This window comes from Littorina saxatilis, linkage group LG12 (genome assembly GCF_037325665.1).
Source record: "Littorina saxatilis isolate snail1 linkage group LG12, US_GU_Lsax_2.0, whole genome shotgun sequence".
Lineage (NCBI taxonomy): Eukaryota > Metazoa > Mollusca > Gastropoda > Littorinimorpha > Littorinidae > Littorina > Littorina saxatilis.
The window spans coordinates 56552115-56574942 of NC_090256.1; the positions used below are offsets into that span (position 1 = coordinate 56552115).

A 22828-nucleotide genomic window follows, 5' to 3' on the forward strand; every position below is an offset into this window, starting at 1 on the left:
GCTGAATATATTTTGTGTTTTATTTTTCTCTGTCACTTGAAATCTTCATGTTATGATGCTTTCAACATATTTGTACAAGAATATTTATTTAAGTCTATGGCACCGACAGGTTCTTAAAGCCAGAGATGGCACAAACGTTGGGTCAAAACACATCCTTCTTTGTTTTCTGCGCATTTGTAGGTTCTTTGAACACCACACAAATCATTGTGTGGTGTAATTATCATCGATCCTCTTTTTTTGCATTTCAAAGTACATGTATTGTATTTACTGTTGACACCATATTGAAAACTTTAGACGCTGTTTTCTCATTGGTAAAGAGTCGACTAGTCATCTTCTAGACTTTTTGTCAGATCTTACTTTCACCAGAAATGCGTTTTTATACAGTAACAGACCGGCACGGTTGGCCTAGTGGTAAGGCGTCTGCCCCGTGATCGGGAGGTCGTGGGTTCGAACCCCGGCCGAGTCATACCCAAGACTTTAAAATTGGCAATCTAGTGGCTGCTCCGCCTGGCGTCTGGCATTATGGGGTTAGTGCTAGGACTGGTTGGTCCGGTGTCAGAATAATGGGACTGGGTGAGACATGAAGCCTGTGCTGCGACTTCTGTCTTGTGTGTGGCGCACGTTATATGTCAAAGCAGCACCGCCCTGATATGGCCCTTCGTGGTCGGCTGGGCGTTAACCAAACAAACAAACAAATACAGTAACAGGCTTTTTGTGAATTACATGATTTTAGAAATTCTGTCAAAAACTTTTTTATTTTTGAAATTTATGTTGTAAACAAAATGTTGTTGCTTCTAGAGACCTGTTTAGAGTAAAACAAAACATACTTCAAAGTTGTAAGTTCATTTTTCCAGAAGATGAATGTTTCCACAAAACTACATGTTTAATCCCTAAAAAGGTCCACTTTGACCCATAATTCAATTTAACGTTTTAGAACAAGAAACACCTTTTCTTAGAATTGTTATGAAGAACCTTGAAATAAGAATTAAAAAGTTTGCCAAAGAATAAAATCTTAAAATCGGAAGGGTCATCTCTGCCTTTAAAAACAAGTGAATTGGCTCATCCTCAGAAATCATGGTCAAAAGAATTACATACATATGCATTAACTAAACGTGTTCAGAAAGAGAAAGTAAACACATTTAGTATAAAGCCATGGGTCTGCTTTACACAATGATGATACTGGTGGAGGGAGGGAGTGGCCTTTAAAAGTGGTGCATGAAACTAATTTTTGCTCAGCTTACCCAAATCAAATCAAATGCATTCTTGAATTGTTTATGAATCCTTCAGCATTCTGTGTCCAAATTTTTTTGTAGTCATTTGATCTGTCGAGTTACACAATGAAATATGAAATGTATTTGATAACAGCTGTAACATGGAAACTTGAGCACCACTTCTGAGAAAGACCCAAATCCCACAATATGTCACACACTCATCTGTTCTCACATTTGGCAAATCACACACAAAATCAAGAAAGGTAGCTTTTTACTGTTATTTTTTTTTATTATGAGTTGAAGAATTCACTGTTCTGTGTGACATGTGACAGTGGTGTCTAATCAATAACAGCAGAAAATTCGACTCCTGTAGGAAACATCCATTCCAGGGGAGGCCAAGGAAGGTAGTATGATCAATCTGTAACAAAACAAACAACACCAAAAGTTACAATGCATTTGTGTTAAACATTCTATTCCAATGTGAGCTATCCTTTTTGTTTAATTAAAGGAATAAAGTGCACCAAGGACTGAGAGCTATATAGTTTGGGCTGGGGGTTGGAATCATGTTACTGAAAACACCAGGAATACTTAAAATAAGTTTTTGAGCACCGAGTTATTCCAATTTAAAACAGCTGTGTTTATGGTATTGTTTGGACATGAGTATTTATCCCCAAGTTCTTCCGCTGCACCGTGGCTGTTTTGATTTTCTTCCTACTTTCCGACCCTGAGAAGAGCAGCCTACAATTCACATGCTGTTGCTGGACGTATTCAAAATCGCCTAAAGAGCAACAGAGTTTGGTTAGGGTTTGTATTGATGACAACATACATGTATTTGAGGAATACCTTGGAATAAGAGTTTGAACGTTCTAGTATTAACATAAACATAAATACTGTCTTGGGTGGTCTTTCTAGACAATGTATTGAACAATGTTTGTTTACACTGTGCAATGCGCTTTAACCCCAAGTAGCATGGAATATGTGTACGCTGGCCAACTTGCATGTACATGTACTGGTGTGTGCTGCCTAGGTTATAGATTTGACTTCCTGATTCCAACTGTTTTTCATCTCTCAACGCAAGTTGTACCAAATAACAGTTAACACTATATGACACAACCATTCCCACATAAAATCAATTTTATTCATTGGCATATTTACCTTTTGAATACAAGAATATGTACCAAGTTGCATGATTTTGAACCATGGGGAACAGATTGTAAGATTCACACTCAACCCATATTATTCTTCTTCTTTGTTCATAGGCTTAGACTACCACGTTCACTCATATTTTTAGCATGAATGGATTTTATGTGTATGACAATTTTTACCCTGCCATTTAGGCAACATACGCCGATTTCAGGGGAGGTATGCTGGGTATTTTTGTGTTTCTATAACCCATCGTCTCTGACATGGATTACAGGATCTTTTCCGTGCGCACTTGGTCTTGTGCTTGTATGCACACACGAAGGGGGTTAAATCACTAACAGGTCTGCACATAAGTTGACCTGGGAGATCAAATAAATCTCCACTCTTAACTCACCAGGCGGCAGCGACCGGGATTCAAACTCACGACCTCCTGATTAGGAGGCCGACATCTTACCATATGGATGTTGTGAAGGAATTTTACAATGTTTTTTAGGTTTTTTTAAGTTATATTCTACGTGTAAAACAGCAGGATATGTAATCCTGTTTGGACGTGTGAATGTGTTACAAACAATGCTCTTACTTCTGAAGTTCAAAGGATGATCAAGAGATGTTTTACTCATATGAGTTTGTATGCAAACGAAACTAAAATTTACACTGGACAAGAAAACAGACTTTCCAGTACAATTGAAGGCTAAAGAAATTCTTGATGGGCAATATCTGGTAATATCTTTGTGTACCTGATGGAATATCAATTAGAATGAATGTGAGTACCATAATTTCTCAGCTAACATCAATTAGGGAATTAGGTGGTAAAACAGCTCAGTCGGTAGTGGCTGTGGCTTCAAAACAAGTTGTTGCTATCTAATGGAAGGGCGCTGGTTCTGTGCGATGCTTAGTTTTAGTGACGAAGAACAGGACGTCACATTCCAAATAAGCACGAATATGTTGCAGGTTGAAGCCGCTGAGATTGCATTTCTTCGGGAGGTTTTCGCAAAAATAGATATTACATGATTTGCGCGAAACATTTGAGAAGCAGACAATCTCTGATATCTCTGTTCGTCTCGTGATAACGTTATTTTGTATGATAACGGTTCACTTGCAAACTATAAAGTATACAATTAGGTGTGTCAGTGGTAAATGTAAATAGAAATGTGTAATACAGACAAAGCAAACAAATAAACGTGTTTTTCTCGTGAAAATGTTGTGTTGTGCGGGTGTTCACGTAATGTACACAAAGCAAAGTGTGGGACAGACTCTGCTCTGTGATGAAACACTGGCAAGTTCAATACACGAGAAAAACGATTTCGTTATGCGGGCAGCCACGGAGGATGTATGTATTTTTCAAATGGTTGTAAAATAAGTCTTGTATTTATCACCGTTCTATTTTATTTTACTGGCCTTCCAGATACACTTACAAACTTAAAGCACTTAGTTGTGTGTCCTTTGCTCCTTTAACTGATTGTAGCCTGTGAGGAAGTGATGCGTACACATCCTGTGAGAGATTTGCAAGACATACCAAGTGATGACCAACAGCTACTATGTTAGAAATGAGGTGTAAGCAAATTTGAAGATAAATCCAGTTTCAACAATATTAGGAACTTGATACTGAGTGTGGTCAAGAAAGACTCTTTATATCTGGTTTTCTGTCTCATCCTTACACCATAAAGTAAGAAGCATACCATGGATCACATATATGTTAAACACAACGATTCATTATGTGTTCTTTGTCATAATTTCTTTGCCTTTGGTATAAGTGTTTTCTTTCTTTTTGCCATATGCTGGGTAAATGGCTTACAGCAACCGTAATACATGAACCATGAGTGACCACTTTTTTTTGCATGCAGATGCAGAGATCTATACACTCAATTACCGGTACACTTACAGACAGTCAGCATGATGTTCACTTGTATTCAGTAGGCTGCATTCCACAGTCACATCACAAAGCTGATGAGATATGTTGTTTTGCACCAGTCAGCCAATGTTCTCCAATATGTGGTTAGCATAGCTGTCATCTTGCAAGCTTCTAAACCAGTGAATGCTCTTCCTACCAGGCAAGGCAAGTAGAACAAACACACCAGGAAGATGTCTGCAACAAAGAGCCACCAAGTTAGATACTAATTGCATTGTGCATCACTCATCCCACCTGCACAACAACCAACTAACACCAGTACTTTACCCCACTAACAAGACATCCCACCAGTACAATACCCCACTGATGCGAGATACCACCACAACCACACCCAACTAACGAGACATCCCACAACTACCACACACAACTAATGAGACATCCCACCAGTACTTTAACCCACTACCGAGACATCCCACCAGTACAAGATCCCACCAGTACCACACCCCAATAACAAGACATCCCACCAGTACAATACCCCACCAATGCAAGATCCCACCAGTACCACACCCCAATAACGAGACATCCCACCAGTACAATACCCTATCAATGCAAGATCCCACCAGTACCACACCCCAATAACGAGACATCACACCAGTACAATACCCCATCAATGCAAGATCCCACCAGTACCACACCCCAATAACGAGACATCCCACCAGTACAATACCCCACCAATGCAAGATCCCACCAGTACCACACCCCACTAACGAGACATCCCATAAGTACAACACGAGAACCAAGGAGTACCACACCACACTAACACGAGACATCCCACCAGTACTATACCCCACTTACGCGAAATCCCACCAGCACTATAACCCACTAACAATACATCCCACCACTACCACACCCCACAAATGAGACATCCCCAGTACAATACCCCACTAACAGGAGGTCCCACCAGTACCAGACCCTACTAACGAGGCACCCCACCAGTTCAAAACCCCACAAACATGACATACCACCAGTACATAACCCCACTAGCAAGACATACCACCAGTACCACACCCAACTAACAAGACATCCCGCCAGTATTTTACCTCACTAACGAGAGACATTCGAACAATACAATACCCCTCTAAAGTGAGATCCTTCCAGTACCAGACCCCACTAATGAGACACTTTTACTCGCATTTGGCGAGTAGATGACCATTTCTATTCGCCAGTTACATGCATACTAACCATGGCAAGTACAATACTCGCCACTTTCTGGCCTTAAACCCCACTAACGAGACATCCAACCAGTACTATACCCCGCTAACGCAAGATTCAACCAGAACCACATCCCACTAACAAGACATCCCACCAGTAGTATACCCCACTAACGAGATATCCCCATGAGTACTACTCCCCACTAACGCAAGAACCCATAGATAGTACCACACCAAACTAACATGAGATCCTACCAGTACTTCACCCCACTAACAAGACATCCCACCTGTACTATACCCCACTCACGCAAAATCCCACAAGCACTATACCCAACTAACGAAACATACTACCACTACAACACCCAACAAGTGAGACATCCCCAGTACAATACCCACTAACGCAAGATCCAATCGGTACCAGGCCCCTCTAATAAGTCATCCCAACAGTACTAAACCTCATTAACGCGAGATCCCACCAGAACCACACCCCCAGACCTGTTTACCCTAAACCCGAGGCAAGAGTACTAACGAGACATCCCGTGAGTACCACACCCAAAAAGCATGAGATCCAACCGACACTATACTCCACCAATGCGGGATCCCACCAGTACCATACCCACCAACGAGACATCCCAGGAGTACCTCACCCCACTAACTCGAGAACCCACCAGTACTATACACTACTAACGAGACATCCCACCAGTACTATACCCCACAAACGAGACATCCTGTCTGTACCACACCCCACTTAAAGGCATTCCATGAGCACATCCCCCCAGTACTAACCCCACTTAGAAGTCATCCCAACTTTCTTTCTTTATTTTGTGTTTAACGTCGTTTTCAACCATTCAAGGTTATATCGCGACGGGGAAAGGGGGGAGATGGGATAGAGCCACTTGTTAATTGTTTCTTGTTCACAAAAGCACTAATCAAAAAATTGCTCCAGGGGCTTGCAACGTAGTACAATATATGACCTTACTGGGAGAATGCAAGTTTCCAGTACAAAGGACTTAACATTTCTTACATACTGCTTGACTAAAATCTTTATAAAAATTGACTATATTCTATACAAGGGTAAAAGGAGAAACAGAACCGTTAGTCGCCTTTTACGACATGCTGGGTAGCATCGGGTAAATTCTTTCTCGTCCCAATCAATATGGGACTCCCCCTAACCCGGGGGGAGTAAGTCATCCCAACTGTACCACCCCAAACTAATGAGACATCCCATCAGTAGTATACCCCACGAACGAGATATCCCATCAGTACCACACTCCACTAACGTGACATTCCACCAGTACCACACTCCACTAACGAGACATCCCACCAGTACCACACCCCACTAACAAGACATCACACCAGTACCACACTCCACTAACGAGACATCCCACCAGTACCACACCCCACTAACGAGACATCACACCAGTACCACACTCCACTAATGAGACATCCCATTAGTAGTATACTCCACAAACGAGACATCCTACCTGTACCACACCCCACTAAGGAGGCATCCCATGAATACATCCCCCCCCCCCCCCCCACTAACATGAGATATCGCACCAGTACTATACCCCACTTACAAGTCATCCCAACTGTGCCACCCCCAACTAATGAGACATCCCAACAGTAGTATACCCCACGAACGAGACATCCCATCTGCAGTATACCCCACAAATGAGACATCCTATCAGTAGTATACCCCACTAACAAGGCATCCCATCAGTACCACAACCCACTAACGAGACATCCAATCAATAGTATACCCCACGAAACAGACATCCCATCAGTGGTATACCCCACTAACAAGATATCCCATCAGTACCACACTCCACTAACGAGACATTCCACCAGTACCACACTCCACTAACGAGACATCCCACCAGTACCACACCCCACTAATAAGACATCCCACCAGTACCACACTCCACTAACGAGACATCCCTCCAGTACCACACCCCACTAACAAGTCATCCCACCAGTACCACACTTCACTAACGAGACATCACACCAGTTTCACACTCCACTAATGAGACATCCCATTAGTAGTATACTCCACTAACAAAACATTCCATCACTAGCATACCCCACTAACGAGACATCCCACCAGGACCACACTCAACTAAGAAGACATCCCGCCAGTACCTCACCCCACTAACGAGACATCCCGCCAGTACCACACCCCACTAAAAAGACATCCCACCAGTACCACATCCCACTAACGAGACATACCACCAGTGCCACACTCCACGAATGAGACATCCCACCAGTACCACACTCCAATAACGTGACATTACACCAGTACCACACTCCACTAATGAGACATCCCATTAGTAGTATAGACCGGCACGGTTGGCCTAGTGGTAAGGCGTCCGCCCCGTGATCAGGAGGTCGTGGGTTCGAAACCCGGCCGGGTCATACCTAAGACTTTAAAATTGGCAATCTAGTGGCTGCTCAGCATGGCGTCTGGCATTATGGGGTTAGTGCTAGGACTGGTTGGTCCGGTGTCAGAATAATGTGACTGGTTGAGACATGAAGCCTGTGCTGCGACTTCTGTCTTGTGTGTGGCGCACGTTAAATGTCAAAGCAGCACCGCCCTGATATGGCCCTTCGTGGTCGGCTGGGCGTTAAGCAAACAAACAAACAAAATTAGTAGTATACCCCACCAATGAGACATCCCATCCCCAGTACCATACCCCACTAATGAGACATCCCACACCTAACTAACGAGACATTCCACCACTACCACACGCCACAAATGAGACATCCCACAAATACCACTTATGAATGAGACATCCCACTCCTACCACACGCCACTTATGAATGAGATATCCCCCCACTACCACACCACCCTAACAAGACATCCAAACACTACTATACCCCACAAACGAGACATCCTACCTGTACCACACCCAACTAAGGAGGCATCCCATGAGTACATCCCCCCTACTAACATGAGATATCCCACCAGTACAATAGCCCATTTTCAAGTCATCCCAACTGTACCACCCCCAACTAATGAGACATCCCATCTGTAGTATACCCCTCAAACAAGACATCCCATCAGTAGTATACCCCACTAACAAGACATCCCATCAGTACCACACTCCACTAACGAGACATTCCATCAGTACCACACTCCACTAACGAGACATCACACCAGTACCACACCCCACTAACGAGACATCCCACCAGTATCACACCCCACTAAAAAGACATCCCACCAGTACCACATCCCTTTAACGAGACATACCACCAGTACCACACTCCACTAATGAGACATCCCATTAGTAGTATACTCCACTAACAAAACATTCCATCACTAGCACCCCACTAGCAACGAGCAATGAGACATCCCATTAGTAGTATACCCCACTAACGAGACATCCCATCACCAGAAACATACCCCACTAACAAGACATCCCATCAGTACCACACTCCACTAACGAGACATTCCACCAGTACCACACTCCACTAACGAGACATCCCACCAGTACCACAATCCACTAACGAGACATCACACCAGTACCACACTCCACTAATGAGACATCCCATTAGTAGTATACTCCACTAACAAAACATTCTATCACTAGCATACCCCTCTAACGTGACATCCCACCAGTACCACACTCAACTAAGAAGACATCCCACCAGTACCACACCCCACCAACGAGACATCCCACCAGTACCACACCCCACTAACGAGACATCCCACCAGTATCACACCCCACTAAAAAGACATCCCACCAGTACCACATCCCTTTAACGAGACATACCACCAGTACCACACTCCACTAATGAGACATCCCACCAGTACCACACCCCACTAACGTGACATCACACCAGTTCCACACTCCACTAATGAGACATCCCATTAGTAGTATACCCCACTAACGAGACATCCCATCACCAGAAACATACCCCACTAACGAGATATTCCACCAGTACAACACCCAACTAACGATTCATTCCACCACTACCACATGCCACTAGTGAGACATCCCACAAGTACCAAACCACAATAACAAGACAAAAATATCCCACCACTACCACACCGCACTCACGAGACATCCCATCAGAACAACACCGCACTCATGAGACATCCCATCAGTACCTCACTGCACTCACGAGACATCTCATCAGTACAACACCTCACTCACAAGACATCCCATCGGTACCACACCGCACTCACAAGACATCCCATCAGTACCACACAGCACTCAAGACATCCCATCAGTACCACATCGCACTCACGAGACATCCCATCAGTACCACACCGCACTCACAAGACATCCCATCAGTACCACACCGCACTCACAAGACATCCCATCAGTACCACACCGCACTCACAAGACATCCCATCAGTACCACACCGCACTCACAAGACATCCCATCAGTACCCCACCGCACTCACGAGAGATCCCATCAGTACCACACCGCACTCACAAGACATCCCATCAGTACCACACCGCACTCACAAGACATCCCATCAGTACCACACCGCACTCACAAGACATCCCATCAGTACCACACCACACTCACAAGACATCCCATCAGTACCACACCGCACTCACAAGACATCCCATCAGTACCACACCGCACTCACAAGACATCCCATCAGTACCACACCGCACTCACAAGACATCCCATCAGTACCACACCACACTCTCGAGACATCCCATCAGTACCACACCGCACTCACAAGACATCCTATGAGTGGCACATGCACCTACGAGACATCCCATCAGTACCACACCCCACTAACGAAACATCCCACCACTAAACCCACGAGACATCCCATCAGTACCACACCCCACTAACAAAACATCCCACCACTAACACATCTCCCCAGTACCATACCCCATTAATGAGACATCCAGTCAGTACCATTCTCCACTAACAAGACATTTATCTCTCAAGATTATGGTTTTGTTTATGTATTTCACAGTGTGAACAGCATTGTATGATTAAATGACAAAAATGTAAGTATAGATGATAGATCTGCTACCCACCCTCTATAAAACCAAAAGAAAAACTATCATTATCAAAAGTATTACTACATACTAAAGCCAGGCATGTGATAATTTGAACAGGACCTTGAGACTGAGAGCGAAGTGATATGGCAGGTACAACATCTCATCCATGGGATCTTGTCTTGCTTGAAGCACTGTCTGAAAAGGAAATAGAAATAAGAAGAAAAAAATGAAGAAGAAACAAGTCGCGTAAGGCGAAAATACAATATTTAGTCAAGTAGCTGTCGAACTCACAGAATGAAACGCAATGCCATTTTACTCGTAGCATCGTCAGGCCACCGCTCATGGCAAAGGCAGTGAAATTGACAAGAAGAGCGGGGTAGTAGTTGCGCTAAGGATAGCACGCTTTTCTGTACCTCTCTTTGTTTTAACTCTCTGAGCGTGTTTTTAATCCAAACATATCATATCTATATGTTTTTGGAATCAGGAACCGACAAGGAATAAGATGAAAGTGTTTTTAAATTGATTTGGACAATTTAATTTTGATAATAATTTTTATATATTTAATTTTCAGAGCTTGTTTTTAATCCGAATATAACATATTTATATGTTTTTGGAATCAGCAAATGATGGAGAATAAGATAAACGTAAATTTGGATCGTTTTATAAATTTTTATTTTTTTTTACAATTTTCCGATTTTTAATGACCAAAGTCATTAATTAATTTTTAAGCCACCAAGCTGAAATGCAATACCGAACCCCGGGCTTCGTCGAAGATTACTTGACCAAACTTTCAACCAATTTGGTTGAAAAATGAGGGCGTGACAGTGCCGCCTCAACTTTCACGAAAAGCCGGATATGACGTCATCAAAGACATTTATCCAAAAAATGAAAAAAACGTTCGGGGATTTCATACCCAGGAACTCTCATGTCAAATTTCATAAAGATCGGTCCAGTAGTTTAGTCTGAATCGCTCTACACACACACACACACGCACACACACACACACGCACATACACCACGACCCTCGTTTCGATTCCCCCTCGATGTTAAAATATTTAGTCAAAACTTGACTAAATATAAAAAGAATGTACACAACCTGTCAGAATCAACTTTTGACTATTGCAATTCAGATGAAGATGTTTCTGTTTATTATATTCCATAGTCAGGAATGTCGTTAGGCGTCGGACATCGGACATTTTTACAAAATCCCCAAATGTCCGATTCACATTGCCGCATGTCGGTCAGATGTCCTATCATTTTAGCCTGAGCGTGGTCATTGTCCGATATGTACTCCATTCCTTCGGACAGCGCGATATTCGTTAATTTTCATTTCAAGATACAAATCTTCAAAAAGACCGAACGCTCTCGTGTTCAGCTGACACCCGTCGCGCCAAAGCCAGCAATCTGGATGCTAGCAACGTAACGCACATATACAGATACAGACACTGAAGTTGCCAGTGCCGCGTGCGGATCTTTTCTTTTGTCGGGAATTCCCAAACCGTTTGCGGTATGCGCCGTTTGGGTATAACCGTCTGGGTGCAGCGCACTGATCTAAAAAATAATAGTGGATTACAGGAGTATGGGAGACAACTCCGACTAAATTTGTCGTCTGCTTTTGTTTTCGATACGAGACGAAGCACTGAATTATGCCGCTGAAAAAAAACCTAAAGCCTGCAAAAGATCAGCATTAGATCAAACTGATCATTTTGTTTTCCAACTTTTATCCTGAAGTTGTTCATGTTGGTTTCTTTTTTGTGGTTTCTTTGAAACTAAACAAATACAACATTATACGCACACTGTGTTGATGTATTTACTATATTATGTGTGTATTCTACAGCGTGGGTGTGTGTGTGTGTGGGCGCATGATCGACATTGTAACAATTCCATGGAATGTGTTATAAGCTGTTTGGCGCAAAATCATAATTATAATGTCCTATTACACTTTCTGAAAGCGGTCAAATGTCCTAGTGATGCTGAAAAACTCAGGACATTTGTCCTATAGGTATGAATTTGTAGCAACATCCCTGCATAGTGCCTTCTTCTACCATAAAACAGGAAAAATAAATAGCCCTCTATATAATATATATTAATTATATATCATTAATTTATATATATAAATGTAATATTGTACATACTATGATTTACACTGCAAGGACTCAGTTTTCAGTTGATGGTCAAGACAACGTCAAATACAAATTAAGCACTGAACTGTCCTGGATCTGGATAACCGGCCTGGGTTGGTGGTTGGCGGGTGCGTCCTGTAAATAGAAAACATATCTTGCGTCCTGTAAATAGGAAACATATCTAAATGTGCATCTAATAATGTACAACATTAAAAGGCAAGTATGAGGCAAGCTCATTTTGAAAATTATTTCTTTCCCCATGCCTATACTGTCATGTTCAAGGGGCATAACTCATTGAGAATGAGATCATGGCGGGGTCCGTTTCACAAGGAGAATAAATTTGCAGGATTTTTGTGAATTTCACCTTTGAGAACTCATATACTTCAAACAAGTAGCAGCAACATCTCCCGCTGCAACTAGGCTTACCATTTTCAACTGCTGTCAACAGCTTGTGGGGCCGAGTCAGTGTTTTGACACAGTGAACATGCCCGCATGCTTCGCCTTTCCGCGAGATTCAACGTGTCTTATAACCAAAATCAGACAAAATTTGAACATTTTTCCCGAATCGCACACCATTTGGCAACTGTTCGTGTACTTGCTTCAACCCCAATGTTTGAGGTCAGTCCTGACCCTGCCAGCTTAGCAATCTGGCGGTGTTCCCGGCGGCATAAATTAGTCCATCATCAAGCTAGGCCCGACAAAAGTCCGACAGTGAAACAGATGATCATATAATTGAATATAGCCTGGTTTTGTGTGCGTGTGTGTGTGTGTGTGTGCGTGTATTACATAATTTCGATAAATCCCTCTCTTTCTGTGCGAGAGATCATTTCAGTCTTATCAGTCTTGGTGTTCCACACGGACCCGGACGGAAAGTCTCAGGGACAGTGAGATTTTGAATGAGACTACACAAAACGTAAACATTTTATTTTTTATTTTTTATTGATATGAAATGCTACTTTCCCTTAAAAAACAACAACCAGATCTGTACCGTGTCTGAATTCAATATCAAGAGTACTTTTTAAAATTTTTATTGCAATCGTCAAATTAATTTACGAAAGAATCGGCACTGTCTCCGATCTGATCGGCTGTAGAGTATAATTATCCTCTGTGAACCTCGGTGATCCTCGCCGAGACGATCGTAGCTTTGTCGTTCGTCGTTGTAAACCAAAGCTGCAATCGAGCGCAGGGTAATATGCCAGGGGACTCAAGTCATCCCCTGACGCTGCTGCGCAGCAGGAGATATTTACGAGTTGACTCCGATCGTAGTGTTGCGTCCCATCTAGTCAGCGGCGCTTTTCCGGAAATGACCTGCGCTTTGTTGGAATTCCAACTATGGCCGCCATTGTTGGAATTCCAACTTCGCGCTACGCGATTCTGGAAATGAACCGCGCGCAGAGTGAGAATTTTGCTCTTTCTTAGAATGCGATTATTAAATGATAATTGATGGACTACAATGATCAGCGTATGTTTAAAATATCAATAGTTGGTTGTAATAAAACAGATGCATTAGACAAAATCATACCAACTGCTATTTTTCTTACTTACGAACCTTGGAAAAATAAACACTGACTTCAGTCGGGCCGGCTGAGATCTTTTTGACGTCGTTCTGAACAAACGATCGAGCGCTTCAGTTTGCCATTTTAACTGGTGCTAGTGAAGTTTACCCTTACAATTTAAGTAACGTTGACAACACTCATGCGTAACTTAATTGTTGCTTGATTGTCTTCTTCTTCAATGTACTGTGTTAAAGTTGAAACAGTATAGTTGGTTTGGGTATGTGTGTGGCTATATTTATGCATCCCCCCCTCCACACACACCCGCACACACACACCCCAAGCACACCATCATCATCATGCCAAACATCTATGCATGTATATAGTTGGGTTCAGGGTAGGTATTTGGTAACTGTAAGTAGGAGTCAAGGGACCAGTTAACATTGGGTCAGTTTGCACAAAAATGTAACTTACTGAGTGGAAATTGTATTTGCACTTAATTCTTTTCTGTTATCTAAAAGTAAGTATGTTATATTATTGTAAAGTAAAATCCATTAGCAAACTCGCTTGATAATTTCTGTGTATTCCGTAAACTTTTGCGTTCTTTATATTTTATTGTCAATACAAAAGCCACCAACAGCATTCAGTATCAAATTCATTATGATATGCCGCCTGCATTTAACAGGTTTATTGTTAACATTATTGACTGTTAACTCATTGTGACCGGCCATTCTTGTGTCATTGGGAACACCCAGTGTCACAGAAATTGAAGATGCATGTATGTATATGTCCCAAGTGTGTTCTATGAGAAAAAGATTATATTCAACAGCTATATATATGGGCAGAAGCGCAGAACAATTTTTTATTACTTGCTTGAGAATGTGTAAATACTGAGAACAAAATGACATATTTTTGTGTTCAACACTTTTTAAGTAATGGTTGTGAACAACTTGTCCTGGTGGCACAAGATCAACTGGAGGTACCATAATTTTCATACAGAGGGTGTAAGAATTTGAAAGGATTAAAGTCAGTTAATGCAAAAATTAGCACTAAATGTGTGCATATGTGAAAAACCTGGTAATATGGTATATTTGAATACATCTCCAGTTTCAATGTACACAGTGTCTGCCTATCCCAATCATTATGATGCTAAGCAAGGTGTGTGTGTTTTTTTGTTTTTTGGGGGGTACAAGGGATGCTCTTATATTTCTTTGGAACAACTGTGCTATGTTATATGTGCTACATTTTGTGTGCTTGATTGCATCATATAAGTTGAGTATGACTTTTCTTTGAATAATGCCTTTTGGTCTTTGATAAACAAAGGGAAGGAAGCACTAGCTGCCAATGCATACATTTCATGATTTGTTTAATTAAATTCACACACCACACAAGAGAGGTAGCTTTCTCATAAGGAGAGAAGGTCACTTTTTTCAACCAAAGCAACAAAGCGAAGACCAAAACAGAGATCAATGAACTGAATTTATAAACAAACAGAATATGAAAACAAACTTATGACTGTGATTAATGGCTTTACACTACATGGGTGGGAGTCTGAATTTTGCCTGCGACTGAACTTTTTTTTTACTGCCGGGGTCCAAGGGCCGCCTAGGCCTTGGCGGATTGCAGGGGCAGCACGCAGCCAAAAACGAATTTTAGCATTTAAGGTGAGGATTAAGAAGCCTCGCCTGGCTTTAAAACGAAAAAAATAACAAGGTTGGTTCAGGTACTCAAACCATAACATCTTGTTAATTGAAGGGATTTATGCACGTTTTTAACACCTCACATGATTACAATTATATAGATTTTTTTTTTGTACGTCCCACATGCATTATGTTTCATTTGATTCACTCTGAATCACTTCTCTGTCTTAGTAGGAAAGCCGCATGAAATTATATATGTCATTATATTGAGACAAGAAAAGACAATTCATACATCATGATGCTTGAGGAGCAATGCACACACACACTCACACCCTAGGTCAAATGCTTGTCTTTGACCCCACAGTCTCACAGGAACACCAACACAAAGAAATCAGTGATGCAAATCAAAACTTTAATTCTCCCACAAAAAAAACACATAAAATGTTTGAGCACCAATGAACACACACACACCATTTCATTTAGTTTTATACACACAAAATGGAAAGGCAAACATCATTAGGCAAGTTTGTTGTTCACAAATACAGAGATACAAAAATTAGAAGATGGAATTCAGAAGAAATGTTCAAGGGTAAAAAAATATTTTACGGTGCACAAAGCTTTCATACCCACAATAATGACATTATTCAGGATACAGCCTCAGTTGCCTTATTGATTAAAACAAAGTACGTTACTGCTTAGTTTGTGCTGTTTGCATGAAAATGGATCGATGGCAAAGAAATCACAAAAGACTGCAAAACGTAACTTATAACACCACAATTATCACACAGCAGAGGCAAACCTTGGTAACTGGGGTCAAACGGTAACGCAAATCTCAAAAGTTACAGAAGATACTTGTTTGAACTTGACAGTCAAACACACAAAAAACTATACTTCAAGAAAATTACAAGAAAAAAAATTAGTGACATCATTATGATCACAAAGCAGAAGCAACTAGAAAATTGGGGTCAAACTGTTCAGCACTATAATGTCACAGAAGACACACTTTGAAATTGGCACACTGACCCAACAAATAGACAGCACTAATAAATTAATCACATCACAATGATCTCACAGCAGAAGCACTAATTGTAAACTGCAATCAAACTGTACAGCACATCTAAATGCCACAGTAGAACATGTCTGTTTAACACACACACACACAATCAAGAGATAGCACATAACAAATGAATCACATCTTAATGATCAGCAGAAGCACTACTTGTGAACTGGGGTCTAACTGTACAGCACTACTTAAAACTCACAAACCAGGACCAAGACCTTTGGTGAAAGAACCTTTAGGTACCAGATTCCGACCGTCTGGAACTCGCTTCCAAGTTCTATCCGTGACTCCAGCAGCCTTTCCTCCTTCAAAACACAACTCAAAACATACCTGTTTCGTAAAGCCTTTGCTTAGCCTGAGTAGACTCTCCACAACTCTATTCTGTTTTGGAACTCTCTACCCTGTATGTGCTTTATGGTCTATTTGTCAATGGTATCTTTGTGTGTGCGCGTGCGTGCGTGTGTGTGTGCGTGTGTGTGCGTGTGTGTGTACTTTTAACATTGTACGCTAAGTTTTTGCTTAGTGCTTGGGTTCTTGGTGTTATGTCTCAGTTAAATGTATGCTTTGTTTGCTTGTTGATTTGTGCTAGTTTATTCTATAATGAATTTGTAAAGCGCCTGGAGCCAATTGATGGGACTCGCGCTATAGAAAAGTTATTTATTATTATTATTATTATTATTATTCACAGGAGAACACCTCTGTAAAAACTTGGCACACCCACACACAAAAATAAACAGACGGCACAAAAAAACCTTAAAAATTACAAAACACATCCGTTTAAACTTTGCACAAGAAACCATAAGACAGACAGCAAAAATAAATGAATCACATCTTGATGCTCAGCAGAAGCACTACTTGTGAACTGGGGTCTAACTGTACAGCACTACTTAAAACTCACATTCACAGGAGAACACCTCTGTAAAAACTTGGCACACCCACACACAAAAATAAACAGACGGCACAAATAAATTAATCACATCAAAATAATCACACAGCAAAAGCACTACTTGAAAACTGACGTCAAACTGTACAGCACAATTTAAAAATCATAAAATGCCTGTTTAAACCTTGCACAAGAATCCATAAGACAGACAGCAAAAATACATTAATCACATCTTGATGCTCAGCAGAAGCACTACTTGTAAACTGGCGTCAAACTGTACAGCACGACTAAAAAAATTACAAAACACATCCGTTTAAACTTTGCACAAGAAACCCAGTGCCACTATGAAACAACAACAACATGATTTTTGAAAACACATACACACATACGTTCTGGACACCCCCTGAATATGTTGATTTAAATGGAAAATGTAACAAAGTTGTGCAATGCAATGACACAACGCAGTGACCCCAAAATGTGACAGGGGTATCTCAAACTAGATTCATGTTGGCTATCAACTACAACTACCCTTGAAGTTTTCATAGTTACAAAGCTTAAGATTCAATAACATCTGAGATAACTTCAACGTTAAGTTTTATGAAACAAACATGACTGGCCCCCTGTGACCCCAAAACTTGACAAGGGTCAATCAACCTTAGGTCAAGTCTGGAGATTATCAAATACTAGAAGTATACAAGGTTTCAAACCTGTAGCTTCAAAAACATCTGATATAGCTTCAACGCACAAGTTTTAATCCAATGAAAGGAACATGACCCCGCTGTGACCCCAAAATTTGAAGAGGGTCAACCAAACTGAGGTCACTTTGTAAGATCTTTCTTTATTTGGTGTTTTATGTCGTTGTCAACCACGAAGGTTATATCGCGACGGGGGAAGGGGGGAGATGGGATAGAGCCACTTGTCAATTGTTTCTTGTTCACAAAAGCACAAATCAAACATTTACTCCAGGGGCTTGCAACGTAGTACAATATATTACCTTACTGGGAGAATGCAAGTTTCCAGTACAAAGGACTTTGTAAGATCATCGAACCCTAAATTTGTCAGAGGTCTAGCTTGAAAAACAACCAAGCTAACCTCAAATGTTAAGTTTTTTGGCCGGATATATGGATTGACACATGTATATGAATTCTTAGACTCGCCAATTACTCAGGTGAGTCAATAAGAGACGATTTGGAAAGAACAACAACATGATTTTTGAAAACACATACACACATACGTTCTGGACACCCCCTGGATATGTGCAGAGAAAAGTCTGTGAGTGAACATCATACAGCACTAATGAACAAATTGAGAAGGAAAAAACCCCATGCAGGTGGAAGGTAGAAGACATAAATCAACACTTCCTCATCAGTCCTTGCACACAACACACACAAAATGTACATCTTCTGCCGAGACCTCAGCTCTCGTCATCTCCACCCCAGCACAGTCAAAGTGGCACCAGGAGTGACATTTCTCACTCTGCACCCAGTCTGCCAAATCCGGTTTTGAGCAAAATGGCATGCCGCACATGTTTTTTTCTCGAGGACGTCCATGTTGCAGAAGCCTCTGATGACTGTATTTTCTGAACATCTGACAGCGAAATTGTCGCATCACAGCCACTGGAATGTTTGCCAGCAGCGACTCAGCATTCTGCACACAAGTAAGCAACAATCATAGCAAAACAACTCATTGAGGTCTGGATATATATATTTTTTTTTAAAACTAAAAAAAACAAAAAAACAACAACAACAACAACAACAACAACAACAACAACAACAACAACAACAACAGATCAAGTGGACACTTACATAATTAACTGAGAAATACTGAGAATTCAGAGCGCAAAATGATATTTCTTTATCATATTATATATATGCTGTTGTAACTATAGTGCTTTCTACTGGAATTAAGAGAGGGTACAAGTTCTACAACTGACAGATGACACTTGTTAAATGTTACGATTAATCTGCATGAACAGTACAAAATGAATTAATTAAGTAAGCAAGACCAATGTTGTAGGAATCAAAGGAACAAGGAAGTTTGGGGGCAAATATTGAAACTAGTTATATAAATATATATTAATGAACCTAATTAGCTTTTGTCTGAAGTAACTGAATAAATTTTAAGCCATGAGTTGTCATTGTTCAGATTAATTTTAAGCAAGATTAGTGTAAAGTTATGAACACCTTCATCTTTTATTACAATGATAGCTGAGCACTTAAAGTTAAAGAATATTCAATTAAATTGTAACTATGTCACGGTGTAACTGTAAAGTTATGAACAACAAAAGGTAATAACTTATTTTTCGGCATGTGTTTAAGGTTTTAACTTGATTCCTGACTGGTTGTTGACATGGAAACCAAAATGTTTGACATGGATATGTTTTTGTTGCATGTCTGTGTTATTATAACTAGAGCCCGTTATTACAGAAAAAAGTACAGAGAATGATACGAATCATTTAAACTTTAAAGGACTGAAAATGCATGACTCTAATGGCAGGCACACAGCTCGTATTACATGGACGATTATTTAGGAAACCTGTTACACATTGAATTATCATTGATCACACATGGTTGCATAGAATTAGAACTTTGAAACTGAGTTTTATTCACTGGATGGACCATAGAACATGTCATCTGATACTTTCAGTCTCAATGTCAACAGAAATTTGGCTGACAGTGACACTGACAGCCATGGAATCAAGAACAGTTGAGATAACCATAACTCATTAACTGTACAAAAATAAACATGCGAAAAAATAAATAAAACAACATAGCGAAATACTTTCAGTCACGTTTCATAACTACGAACTTACCTCTTGTTTGCTGGGTATGCAGAGAACGTCGTTTAAGTCCAATCCTGGAAAGTTCACGAGCTGAAACTTCTTTTCACGCACCCACCACTTGAACTTCGAAGACTTCCCATCTTCAATGTGGTCCGTACGTTTTGTTTTTAGAAACAGCACAATATTGTCATATTTCTTCTGCGTGAGCACGGTTGTATTTTCTGCGTAAGTTCCACGACAAAACTGTCCACCTCTTCCCTGTGGTCACCCATCATGGTCAAGGGCGAGAGGCAGACTGGCAAATCAGACTGGAATCGCCAGTCGAAAGGAGGGCCATTTCTAGAATGAGTCGGTGCGTTTCCGGAAATGACGCGCTTTGTTGGAAATCTACTGAGGCGTGACGAAGTCCCGCGAGATTCCAACTCTGCCCCGGATTCTTACTATGCGCCCAACAGTAGCGGTGTGCATTGCCTGGATCGTTACCAGTACTATCCCCTGGGGGGTAGGGTGTGTTGCTGAGGCTGCTGCGCAGCACGAGATATTTACGAGCTGGCTTCGATAGTAGCAGTGTGCAATGGGTGTTACATACCTAACCCAGAAACGCAGTAACACATACACATGAACATTGTAGCACAACCACATGCCAGGAGTGCGTGCGCACGCGCACACACACACACACGCACGCACATACACACATGCACGCACACACACACATGCACTCACACGGCAAACGCACACACGCCAACGTGACTCTCACAGGCTTTTTGTGACCAACAAGGGAAATAACTGCGTTTTTCTCTGACTCAGAAGAGAACGCGGTTTCTTCCCTTTAATTGGACCCCAAACTGCATCGCGAATCGGATATATCGCGATCAAAAATCTTTGGACCCCAAAGACCGCGAGTTAGTGGAAGTCTGCTGTATGTTAAAAATTACTTATGCTGTGAAGAGAGAACAGATCTTTTGATTCCTAACCTTGAAGCCACATGGATCGAAACCAAATTGAATCAAGAAACTATATTGATAGGCTCGTTTTACCGGCCTCCTAGTGCCCCTGTTGCTTACTGGCAACTGATCGATTCTTCTATTAAACAAGTTATGGCCACCCCACACAAATTCATAATTCTTGGTGATTTTAATTCCGATTTTAATGACAACCCACCAAAGCAACTCACAGACATTTTGTATCTGAATAGCTTAAAGCAACTAGTTATATGTCCCACACGGATAACTGAAGATACGTCCACCTGTATCGACCTGATTATTACTCCAAGCACTGACATTGTCGATAAAGTAGAAGGTATTCCTCCCATTTGTAGTGATCACTCCGTACCAGTCGTTTATTTAAAGCATCATTTGAAGAAAAGATCACACTCAAAAAGAACGATTTTAGATTATAACAAATTAGACGGTCAAAAGTTAATAGTTGAGTTACAGAAAATTGATTGGTCAAACATAGTGACTTTAGAAGATATTCATACCGCAGCTTCTCTTTTTTCGGAGCAGTTGTATTCGATCGTGAAAACCTGCTTGCCTGTCAAGGAAGCCAGTGCCATTCGGGAGGGAGACACACCCTGGATTACATCCTATATTTTGAAATTAAAAGACCGTAAAAGATTTATTCATACTATTGCTGTGCATGTAGACACACCACAAGCCTGGGAACTCTTTCGAAAGATAAGGAACCAAAACACAGATGCTATTCGAACGCGAAAGAAACAATATTTAGAGGAACTTGACCGGTCCGTATCTGATCCAAAGAAATTTGGTCAGAAGCAGTGGTGGAAGTTAGTTAACAGGTTTATGGCAAAGAAAGGCTCTGACCAAAACGAAATCCCGCCACTAACAGTTGATTGTAAAACCTATTTTAAAGACCAGGAAAAGGCTGAATTATTTAATATGTCTTTTGTTAAACAATCAGAAATAAACGACACAGACGATAATGTTCCCGATAGAGACAATGCTGAGTTTTTTTTATTCTTTCTTTATTTGGTGTTTTAACGTCGTTTTCAACCACGATGGTTATATCGCGACGGGGAAAGGGGGGAGATGGGATAGAGCCACTTGTTAATTGTTTCTTGTTCACAAAAGCACTAATCAAAAATTTGCTCCAGGGGCTTAATGCAACGTAGTACAATATATGACCTTACTGGGAGAATGCAAGTTTCCAGTACAAAGGACTTAACATTTCTTACATACTGCTTGACTAAAATCTTTACAAAAATTGACTATATTCTATACAAGAAACACTTAACAAGGGTAAAAGGAGAAACAGAATCCGTTAGTCGCCTCTTACGATATGCTGGGGAGCATCGGGTAAATTCTTCCCCCTAACCCGCGGGGGGTTGAGTTTTTTATCGACGATCTTTCTTTCTTTCTTTATTTGGTGTTTAACGTCGTTTTCAACCACGAAGGTTACATCGCGACGGGGAAAGGGGGGGGGGGGAGATGGGATAGAGCC

General features: G+C 41.2%; 2 long non-coding RNA genes across 2 annotated transcripts; both read right to left on the minus strand.

The window, feature by feature from the left end:
• Positions 1-387: 387 nt before the first annotated feature.
• LOC138982333 (uncharacterized) lies at positions 388-13093 on the minus strand. The gene is made up of 5 exons (XR_011460846.1): positions 12937-13093; positions 12523-12645; positions 10508-10582; positions 4237-4440; positions 388-1629 (listed from the first exon to the last, which is right to left on the minus strand). It is a non-coding gene; the product is annotated as an uncharacterized lncRNA (long non-coding RNA).
• Positions 13094-16178: 3085 nt separating this feature from the next.
• Positions 16179-20815, minus strand: LOC138982334 (uncharacterized). The gene is made up of 2 exons (XR_011460847.1): positions 20399-20815; positions 16179-19233 (listed from the first exon to the last, which is right to left on the minus strand). It is a non-coding gene; the product is annotated as an uncharacterized lncRNA (long non-coding RNA).
• Between the last annotated feature and the right edge of the window lie 2013 nt (positions 20816-22828).